The 11,354-nt window shown below is 42.3% G+C and overlaps 1 long non-coding RNA gene across 1 annotated transcript in view; it reads right to left on the reverse strand.

Annotated features, from left to right (window-relative positions):
- LOC122108037 overlaps positions 1-11,354 on the reverse strand; it is a 277,692-nt gene that overhangs the window by 209,955 nt on the left and 56,383 nt on the right. The window contains exon 2 of the long non-coding RNA XR_006147454.1: positions 4,252-4,256. This is a non-coding gene — a long non-coding RNA (uncharacterized LOC122108037). The remainder of the gene's footprint in view (positions 1-4,251; positions 4,257-11,354) is intronic.

Here is an 11,354-nt window from a genome sequence, read left to right on the forward strand (position 1 = left end):
AGAGAGAGAGAAAAAGAGAGTGCACTTGAGGTACTTTGATTACATGTCTGCTCTCTCCCCCAGACTTTCTGCATGATTGGATTTGTGTCACATTCACCTCTAAGACCTCAAGTCACACTACAGCATTTGATATAATTTGATATACAGTAGGACCTTGGTGAGACTTTGGTGAGTATTTAATAAATAGTATTTTGTCTCTCTCCTGAACTCAGTTGGTCCTTATTGTAGGATAAGAAATAGAAAAGCAGGGGCTGGGAAGGTAGTTCAGCGGTAGAGTGCTTGCCTTGCAAGCTTGAGGCCCTGGGTTCAATTCCTCAGCACCACATAAACAGAAAAAGCCGAAGTGGCGCTGTGGCTCCAGTGGTAGAGCGCTAGCCTTGAGCTGAAGAGCTGAGGGACAGCGCCCAGACCCAGAGTTCAGGCCCCATGACGGGCAAAAAAGAAAAAGAAAAAAGAAAAGTGCTTTGTCATGCTGGCTGAACATCTCAATTTTGTGGTATGTATCATCTCTAACAACTAGTGTTGGTTTTTTTTCTTTTCCATCTGAGGTCATACAATTATTTGTCATTTCTCTCTTGTGGAAGCAGGGATAGTCTTATAAGTTCAGAGCTTTTAAATTTTTTTTTTTTTGGAGTTCTGGAGAATGAACCCTAGGTGTTGCACATGTTGGTACTATACTACTGAGTTACAACCCAAAGCCTATAACTATCCATTACCATACTCTGAACTTTGAGACTGTGATATAGTTTGGTGGTAGAGTGTTTGCCTTGTCTGAGTAAGACACTGGGTTCAATCCCCAGCGTTGTAATAGCCGTGGTAGTAGTAATAGCAATAATATATATATAATTATATATATAAAACATATATTAGTAATATTAATGAAGATGAATATTGTTATGGATAGCCTGAACATTCCTACATAAATTAGAAAAAAAATTACCATCTACTTATATCTACCATGTGCCAAAGTACTGGCTAGATATTTATGTTTGTTTCATTTAAGAACCAAGAATTAGCTGGTGAGACCATGGCTCATGCCTATAATCCTAGCTACTCATTATGCTGAGATCTGAGGATCACTGTTCAAAGCCAGCCAGGGCAGGAAAGTCCATGAGTCTCTCATCTCCAATTAACCACCAGAAAACCAGGAGTGGAGCTGTGGCTCAAGTGGTAGAGTTTTTGCCTTGAGTTAAAGAGCTCAGAGACAGTACCCTGACCCAAAATTCAAGTCCCACAAGCAGGGGTTGGGGGTGAGAATTAATAATCTACCCCATAGAAATAAGTTGAAAGGAAAAAGGAAAAAAAGAAAGCAGAGGTTGGGGATGTAGCTCATGTCTCAAATTAGGCTCTGAATTTGATCCCCAGTCAGGGAAAAAGGAAAGGAGGAAGAAGAAATTACTCTGTAAAAAGTGATTGTGGAATCTCCCTTGAGGACAGTGAAGATTTCAGAATCACTAGGGAGGAAGGACTGAACTATTTTTATACAAATCCCATTGTGTTCACATTTGTTTATAGGAGTATTAAAGGATCCTTTGTGTTTATCTTTGTGGTAGTAAATTTAGGATGTATGCTAGAAATTACTTGAATTGTATTTTAGGAAGATAACTTTGGCAATTGTGTGATGGATGAACATTGATTAGAGAGACCAATTGAGGGAATGTAATGTGACACTGGAAACTGAGAGAGAAGGAAAGAAATACAGGAATACTTCTACAGGCTTTAGGATTAATTAGATTTAGGTTGAGAAGAAAGTATATTTATAATTCCTTGATTTCCAGTGACAGGAAATACTGTAAAGAAGCAGATTTGTGGTTAAATATAATGGTAAATGGAGGCTCAGTGGTAGAGCGCTGCCTACCATGTGAGGTTCTGGGTTTGATCCCTGGCATCTAAAAATAAAAATAAAACAATGATTACTTAATGATTACTTAGATAAGCCACTTAATGCCCAAAGAATTAAATTGTTTAAGACCATTCTTAATGGTTATTTGAAGCTGATTTCATCCTAGGTAGCAGAACCATCAGTTGTACAATATGCAAATATAATACAGTGAATTCTCTGTGATTTGTGCTTCTTGGAGTTGTGCCTCAGCATAGTCTGACCAAGCCAAGTGAATTCACAGTCCACTTTGTGTGTGTGTGTGTGTGTGTGTGTGTGTATGTGTGTTTGTGTATTAATACTGGGGCTTGAATTAAAAAAAGAATGGGTACCATGGTTCATGCTTGTAATCCTAACTACTCAGGAGGCTGAGATTTGAGGAATGCAATTCAAAGCCAGCCCTGGCAGAAAAGTCTTTGAGACTCTTTAGTAAACCACCAGAAATTAGGAAGTGGCACTGTGGTTCAATGGTAGAGCACTAGCCTTCAGCTGAAGAGCGCAGGGACAGTGCCCCGGCCCAGAGCTCAAGCCCCATTACCCACATCCAAAAAAAAAAGAAAAAAGAAAAGAAGGACGATCAATCCCAAAAGATCACAAGGAGTAAGACTGAGTAGAGGTATATAGAAAGAAATTAAGTTTTGGGGCTGGGAAGGTGGCTCAGTGGTAGAGTGCTTGCCTTGCGTGCATGAGGCCCAGGGTTCGATTCCTCAGCACCACATAAGAAAAAAGAAAAAAGCTGGAAGTGGCGCTGTGGCTCAAGTGGTAGAGTGCTAGCCTTGAGCTAAAGAGCTGAAGTACAGCACCCAGGCCCAGAGTTCAGGCCCCATGACCGGACCCAAAAAAAAAAGAAAGAAAGAAATTAAGTTTTGAATAGAAATATCAGGTTTTTGTTTTTGAGACAGAGTCTCACTAGATATCTTAGGCTGGCCCTGGAATTTAGGATTCTCCTGCTTCAGGCTAGTAAGTACTGGGATTATAGCCATACATCACCAACCTTGTCTATCTTGGAAAAACATTTTTTTGCTTTGTCTGTCATGGGGCTTGAAGTCAGGTTCTGGGTGCTGTCTCTGAGCTCTTTTGCTAAAGGTGCTCTACAACTTTGAGCTGTAATTCTACTTCCAGTTTTCTGGTGGTTAACTGGAGATACAAGTCTCATGAACTTTTCTGACTGGTCTGGCTTTGAGCTACAATCCTCAAATCTAAGCCATTAGCGCATGGCTTCCGCTAGAAAAGCATTCTTGAGGATTCCCAAGACTGGCTTAATTTGTTTGGTTCATTAATTTAATATGATTTATTTCTAATTCGAGCTAATATTTTTAAAAGTTGCCCAGAATTCTGTTTCCTGAAAATGTTTTTCCTTGTTAATGATTACTACTCTTGCTGATGAGCTATTGAAAATTGCTATATACAAAACAATAGCCTCCATGAATATAATCCTGACTGCTACCAAGGCATTCCTTTTGCCTTTACATACCTATTTTATTTACACCTTAGGATAGTGACTCAGTTCTCCCTCCACTTTTTTCTCTGAGCAAGGGAGCATCAAACATTACCTCATAGTTTCCTTTGACATTATCTGGCCTTGACTTAAAGCAGTACTTGCCTCTGGCCCTAATTTGCAATTGGAGACAGTTACCTGACTCATTAACAGCTCAAGTCTCTTCTTCACGTCTAACAAGGTATAACAAGTAGGGTAAGTCAATAAATGAGCTTTAGGTAGAAGTCCTAAGACAGTGATTATTTTAATATTAGGAACCCTGCTAATCTAATAGCACACAGTCATAAACTTTTTAAAAAATTAAAATTAAACCTATAAACCATTAAAGCTAAATTGCTTAATGTAATTATATACAAAATAAATCTTGAAAACCAAGCTTTCAGCCAGGCACCACTGATGGCTCATGATTGTAATCATATCTACTCAGGAAGCTGAGATCTGAGGATTGCTGTTCAAAGCCAGCCAGCCAGGAAAATCTGTGAGACTCTTTATCGCCAATTAACTACCAGAAAACCAGAAGTGGTGCTGTAGCTCTAGTGGTAGAGTGCTAACCTTAAGCTGAAGAGCTAAGGGACAGTGCCCAGGCCCAGGGTTCAAGCCCCACCACTGATAAAAAATAATTAAAACTGCCAACGTGTCTTTTTGTTGTTGTTGGTGGTGGTGGTCATGGCTTGAACTGTGATCCTGAGATCTCAGCGTCCTGAGTAGTTAGGATAACAGGCATAAGTCATTGGTGCCCGGCAAATTTTTAATTTTTGTTTTTGCTTTTGGTATTACTGGAGTTTGAACTCAGCGTTGAGCTTGCTAGACAAATGTCCCACCACTTATTTAATCACAACTACAGCAATCTCCCTTCATCCTGCATACTAAGTACACTCTCTACCACTAAGCTGCCTCTGTAGGCCCTGGGGATTTGCACTGGAAAATCTTTTTTTTTGCAAGTCGTGGGGCCTGAACTCTGGGCCTGGGCACTGTCCCTCAGCTCTTCAGCTCAAGGCTAGCACTCTACCACTTGAACCACAGTGCCACTTTTGGCTTTTTCTACTTATGTGGTGCTGAGGAATCGAACCCAGGGCCTCATGTATACAAGGCAAGCACTCTACCACTGAGCCACCTTTCCAGCCCTTGGAGTATCTTTTTAATAATCAAGAGTTGTAAACTGAATTTTTTGCTTCAATTGCAAGAAGGTTTCCAGGTAGGGCTAGCAAGAGTTCCAGAGTTCTCATTAGATACTAATTGGTCATTTAAGGAATAAAATTTTGGTCTGTCCTTGCTCTGATCCCCAGTGATTTTATCGAATGGAGAAGCTATTTGACTTAATAAGGTCTTACTGGAAGCCTAGGCTATGTGAAGTGAATGTTATCAAGCACTGGCTGTTTGATTTTTAGGAGTCTCAAATGATTTTTTTGTACTTCAGGAATGGTCTCAAATATCTTTCTTCCAACTGGACAAGAACACAGCCAGACCAAACAATTTAACTATAGTTGCATTTTAACTAAAAAAAAAAAAAAAAAAAAACCACACAGACAACACCTTTATAGGCAAAGTTTATCTGATGGAGTCCCTAGAAAAAGGAAAGAAGGCTCTTAAAACCCAGCACTCTTAGAGAAGTCACCTTTTTATCCTATTAGGAGCACTAATAATATACCTGGGGTTTTAACCAAAATGCAGGCTGTAATGTAGAGATCTAGCTCCTAAGTCTGCCCTGATTGAGACAGAACTGAAGAAAAAAATATCCCCACTCCCACAGGCTCATGATCAACAACTCCTTTGTCTTGCATAACCACTATCCAGGAACAGAAACCAGTTTCTGGCCTTTAGAGCCCTAGGACTTTGATCCTTGGAACTAAATAAACTGAACACAGCTAATACCAAACACTTTTTGGTAAACCACAGTTTTATATATTTCTCCTCATTTAACAACATTATCATGGACATTATAATACATATCTATCTTTGTTTTGACTATGGATTTTATGATATGGATGCACAATCATTTATTTTGCTAGTTATCCTTTTATGAATACTTTGGTAATTTTCCTCTCTTCTAAAGATTAAACATCTGTGTCACTTACCTATTATTTCCTTAGATTAAATTCCTTAAAATTATTATGTCAGAGCCAAGCCCAGGTGAGTCAAGCCTGTAATCCTAGCTACTCAGGAGGCTGAGATCTGAGGATCACTGATCAAAGCCAGCTCAAGCAAGAAAGTCCATGAAACTATTTATCTCCAAAAAACCACCAGAAAACCAGAAATGGTTCTGTGGCTCAAGTGGTAAAGTGCTGGCCATGAGCTGTAGAGCGGAGCGACAGCATCCAGGCCCAGAGTTCAAGCCCTGTGACCGACAAAATATAAAATAAAATTATTATGTCAGAAGAAAAGTGAGTGTAAATTTTTAATTTTACTGTAATCCTAGCTACTCAGGAGGCTGAGATCTGTGGATTATGGTTCAAAGCCAGCCCCGGCAGGAAAGTCTGTGAGACTCTGATCTCCAGTAAACCACTTGAAAACCAGAAGTGGCGCTGTGGCTCAAGTGGTAGTGTGTGCTCCCCTTGAGCTGAAGAGCTGAGGGACAGTGCCCAAGCCCAGAGTTCAAGCCCCACAACCAACCAAAAAAAATTTTTTTTAAATTTTAGCAGTTACACTTTTATCAATTATATATTTCATTTATTTATGTTGGTTATGGGGCTTACACTAAGGGTCTGGACACTGTCCCTAAACAATTTTTTTTTTGTCAGTCGTGGGGCTTGAACTCTGGGTCCTGGGTGCTGTCCCTCAGCTCTTCAGCTTAAGGCGAGCGCTCTACCACTTGAGCTACAACGCCACTTCCGGTTTTCTGGTGGTTTATTGGAGATAGGAGTCTCACAGTCTTTCCTGCTCGGGCTGGCTTTGAACCGAGATCCTCAGATCTCAGCCTCCTGAGTAGCTAGGATTACAGGCGTAAGCCACCAGCGCTCGGCTCTTATACTTGATTTAAAAAAAAAATCTTTTTGCAGTATGAGGGTTAAAACCAAGGTCTTGTGCATACTATGTAAGCAATCTACTACTGAGCTGAACCTCTAGCCCAGTCTGACAGTAATCTGGTGGTAAAAGTGATTTACATTTCTTTGATTTTTAGTATGTTTGAATAACTTTTTATAGTCACTTTGCTCTTTTGAGAACTGCCTTTTATGATCTTCACTTTTATTTTTTTTGTCTGTTGTGGGGCCTGAACTCTAGGCCTGGACACTGTCCCTCAGCTCTTTAGCTCAAGGCTAGCGCTTTACCACTTTGACCACAGTGCTACTTCCAGCTTTTTCTGCATACATGGTGCTGAGGAATGGAACCCAGGGCCTTATTCGTACAAGGCAAGTACTCTACCACTGAGCTACCTTCTCAGTCCTTCACTTTTTTTTTTTTTAAAAAAAATAATTAAAATTGAGATTAAGCGATTACATAAATTTCACATTTTTTTTTGTCTGTTGTGGGACTTGAACTCTGAGCTTGGGCGCTGTCCCTGTGCTCTTCAGGTCAAGGCAAGTGCTCTACCACTTGAGCCACAGCGCCACTTCCGGTTTTCTAGTTGTTTATTGGAGATAAGAGTCTCACAGACTAAAAAAAAAAAAAAAAAAAAGAGTCTCACAGACTTTCTTTTTTGGGGACTGGTCGTGGGGCCTGAACTCTGGGCTTGGGCGCTGTCCCTCAGCTCTTCAGCTCAAGGCTAGTGCTCTACCATTTCCGGCTTTTTTTTTTTTTTTGCTTATGTGATGCTGGGGAATCGAACCCAGGGCCTCATGCATGCAAGGCAAGCGCTCTACCACTGAGCCATCTTCCCAGCCCAAAATGTTTTTGGTTTTGTTTTTTTGGGGGGAGGTCCAGTTGTGGGGCCTGAACTCTGGGCCTGGGCACTGTCCGTCAGCTCTTCAGCTCAAAGCTAGCGTTCTACCACTTGATCCACAGCGCCACTTGCAGCTTTTTTTCTTTTTGCTTATGTGGTGCTGAGGAATCGAACCCAGAGCCTTAGGCATGCAAGGCAAGCACTCTACCACTGAGCCACCTTCCCAACTCTCACAGACTTTCTTGCCCGAGCTGGCTTTGAACCGTGATCCTCAGATCTCAGCCTCCTGAGTAGCTAGGATTACAGGAGTGAGCCACTGGCCCCTGGTCTGTTCCTGAGCTTCTTTTTGCTCAAGGCTAGCACTCTACTTACTTGAGCCACAACACCACTTCTGGCCTTTTCTGTTTATGTGGTACTAAGAAATTGAAGCCAGGGCTTCATGCATGATAGGCAAGCACTCTACCACTAAGCTACTTTCCCAGCCCCTACGTATCCTTATTAGGATAGGGTGTAACATGTCATACCATGTAGTATGGAGACACTACACATAAAAGAGAGTAGGGAGTAATAGATATGTGTAGCCACCAGACAGGCAAAAGTATTGAGGGAGGGGCTGGGAAGGTGGCTCAGTGGTAGAGTGCTTGCCTTGCATCCATGAGGCCCTGGGTTCGATTCCTCAGCACCACATAAGCAGAAAAAGCCAGAAGTGGCGCTGTGGCTCAGGTGGTAGAGTGCTTGCCTTGAGCTGAAGAGCTGAGGAACAGCGCCCAGACCTAGAGTTCAAGCCCAGGACTGGCAAAAAAAAAAAAGTATTGAGGGACAAGAGGAAAGATGGGGAGACAGGTGTGGGAAAAGATAGTGATATACCTGGACAACCCTTTGTCTTGCATACTCTTATCAAGGAAAGATACCTGTCATCCAAACTGGCAGAAACTATTTCACATCTAAAAAATATGTAATTTAGAGGCTGGGAAGGTGGCTCAGTGGTAGAGTGCTTGCCTCACATGCATGAGGCCCTGGGTTCGATTCCTCGGCACCACATAAGCAGAAAAAGCCAGAAGTGGCACTGTGGCTCAAGTGGTAGAGTGCTAGCTTTGAGCTAAAGAGCTGAGGAACAGCGTCCAGGCCCAGAGTTCAGGCCCTACAACCAACCCCCCCCCCAAAAAAAAAAATCCTTAATTGAATAGCTGTGTGACAAACTGACCAAAAGATGGTATACTTAGGGGAAGAGTTCAAAGATATAACTCCTCCAAACAACTAATGAACAGTTTATCAAAATGAATACCAGGAAGTCAAGTGCCAGTGGCTGACACCTGTAATCTTAGTTACCGAGGAGGCTGAGATCTGAGGATCATGGTTCAAAGCCAGCATAGCTAGGAAAATCTGTGAGACGCTTATCTCCAGTTAGCCACCAAAAAAGCTAGATGTTAAACAACCCAGATGCCCCACTACAGATAAAGGATCTAAAAATTGAGGTACCTATATACAATGAAATTCTTCACAGCCATTAAGGACAAAATAATGGCATTCACAGGGAAATGGATGGAACGAGAACAAATGTTGAGCAAGATAAGGCATGATGAGAGACATACACCATATAACCTCCCTGATATGCACATGTTAGATTCAAAATGCAACAAGATATGACAAAGTAAACAGGACACAAGATACCCATACACAGTAAAACGAAAAGAAGTCAGTCTTGGAAAAATAACACCAAATTGTAATACTCAAGCACCTCTACATATGTGCATTAAATAACATACAGACTGCAAAGAACCCCAAAGACAAGGAAACAAAGGACGTCTTCTTAATTTGTCTTAGCATTTTCAGATGACTCCATATTCTCTACTTCATATATGGTATATACACATGCACGTCTGAGAGGTGCTGGGAGGATGACATACAATCAGTGGAAAATGTGAAAAATTATAGCAGAGGGGTCCATCAACTGCACTGGACATTGATGAAAGTGAACTAAGCAATTCAGGAGTGGTGATGGGAGGGAAGGAATGAGAGAGAGAGAGGAAACAGCTGATACTAAGCAAAAGGAAAGAAAAGTACATAACACTGATTTGGAAGATATAGTCTTATTGTTGAAGTTGTAGATTTCATAAACTTTGCAGATTAAGATGATGATGATTACCACTGGGAAGTTTATTTATTTATTTATTTTATTTTTGTCGGTCGTGGGGCCTGAACTCTGGGCCGGGCACTGTCCCTCAGCTCTTCAGCTGTAGACTAGCACTCAACCACTTGAGCCTCAGCCCCACTTCCGGCTTTTTCTGCTTATGTGGTGCTGAGGAATCGAACACAGGGCCTCATGCATGCAAGGCAAGCACTCTACCACTGAGCCATCTTCCCAGCCCCACCACTGGGAAGTTTAAAATGTGTTTGTGGTCTTAGCTCAGTATAACTGTGCCACAGTATTGTGAAACAGATGTAGTTACTTAAACTCAATAAAGAAATATTTGGAGAGAGAGAGAAAAAAAACAAAGCTAAAAGTGGAGCTGTTGCTCAAGTGGTAGAGTTTTCTCCTTGAGAAAAATAGCTCAGGGACAGCTCCCCAGGCCCTGAGTTCAAGCCCCAGGACAGGCACCAACCTCTCCCCTTTACCCCCTCCCCCCAAAAAAAAACAAAAACAGGAAGTACAAGTATGTTTTGAGGGGAAGGGCAAAAGGGGGCATATGGAGGGAGGAAGGATGAACAAATGCAATCATTATATTCACTGTACATTATGTAAAATATTGAGCTACAGAATTGAGGGTAAGGATAGGAGAGGGAAAATTAGGGGAGAACATGGAGGGGTGACATTGATCAACATGCATTGTACTACAACCTGACTATGGAAGTCTGACCTCTTTGTACAGCTAAACTTAACAATAAAATTAAGAAATACAGGGGGCTGGGAAGGTGGCTCAGTGGTAGAGTGCTTGCCTTGCAAGCCTGAGGTCCTGGGTTCGATTCCTCAGCACCACATAAACAGAAAAAGCTGGAAGTAGCGCTGTGGTTCAAGTGGTAGAGCGCTCACCTTGAGCTGAAGAGCTGAGGGACAGAGCTTAGGCCTAGAGTTCAGGTCCACAACCGGCAAAAAAAAAAAAAAATTAAGAAATACAGGTGCATGACTTTTGCAAATTATACACAGCTTCTTGTTGTTGTTGTGGGGAGTGAACTCTGGGCTTGGGCGCTGTCCCTGTGCTCTTGAGCGCTCTACCACTTGAGCCACAGTGCCACTTCTGGTTTTCTAGTGGTTTATTGGAGATAAAAGCCTCATGGACTTTCCTGCCCAGGCTGGCTTTGAACTGTGATCCTCAGATCTCAGCATCCAGAGTAGCTAGGATTACAGGCATGAGCCACCTGCACCAGGCTATACCCAGCTTTAATTTTGCTGAATCCAAAGACTTCTGGGGGGCTGGGAAGGTGGCTGAGTGGTAGAGCGCTTGCCTCACATACCTGAGGCCCTGCGTTTGATTCCTCAGCACCACATAAGCAAAAAGAAAAAAGCCGGAAGTGGCGCTGTGGCTCAAGTGGTAGAGCGCTAGCCTTGAGCTGAAGAGCTGAGGGACAGCGCCCAGGCCCAGAGTTCAGGCCCCATGACCGGACCCCCCCAAATAAAAGACTTCTGGGGTGCTAGTAAGTGCTGTAGCTTTGTTTGGGTTGTGGTTACATTGTAAAAACATGAAACCAAACCATAGAGTTGTACTCATTTAAGATTAGTACAATATGCTAAATTATAATATACAAAATAAAAAGCAGCACAGCACTACAGGTCTGGAGAATTGCTTGAGGGCAGAAATTCAAGGCCAATCTGGCCAATATTTGATCTCATTTTTTGGGGGTGGGTTGGATAGCAGGGGTCAGTCATGGGGCTTGAACTCAGGGCCTGGGCCATCCAGTCCCTGAGTTTTTTTCACTCAAATCTAGTACTCTATCACTTTGAGCCACTTTCGCTTTTCTGGTGGTTAATTGGAGGTAAGTGTCTCATAGACTTTCCTGCTCAGGCTGGTTTTTGAACAGTTACCCTCAGATCTCTAGCTAGGACTATAGGCATGAGCCACCTTGCCAGGCTTATCAGAGGATCTTGTCAAGAATGAATGGCTGAGGGGCTAGAAAGGTGGCTCAGGTAGAGGGCTTACCTTGCATGCCTGAGGCCCTGGATT

The sequence above is a fragment of the Dipodomys spectabilis genome, unplaced genomic scaffold (assembly GCF_019054845.1).
Source record: "Dipodomys spectabilis isolate Male_0828 unplaced genomic scaffold, ASM1905484v1 ptg000002l, whole genome shotgun sequence".
In the NCBI taxonomy this organism is placed as follows: domain Eukaryota; kingdom Metazoa; phylum Chordata; class Mammalia; order Rodentia; family Heteromyidae; genus Dipodomys; species Dipodomys spectabilis.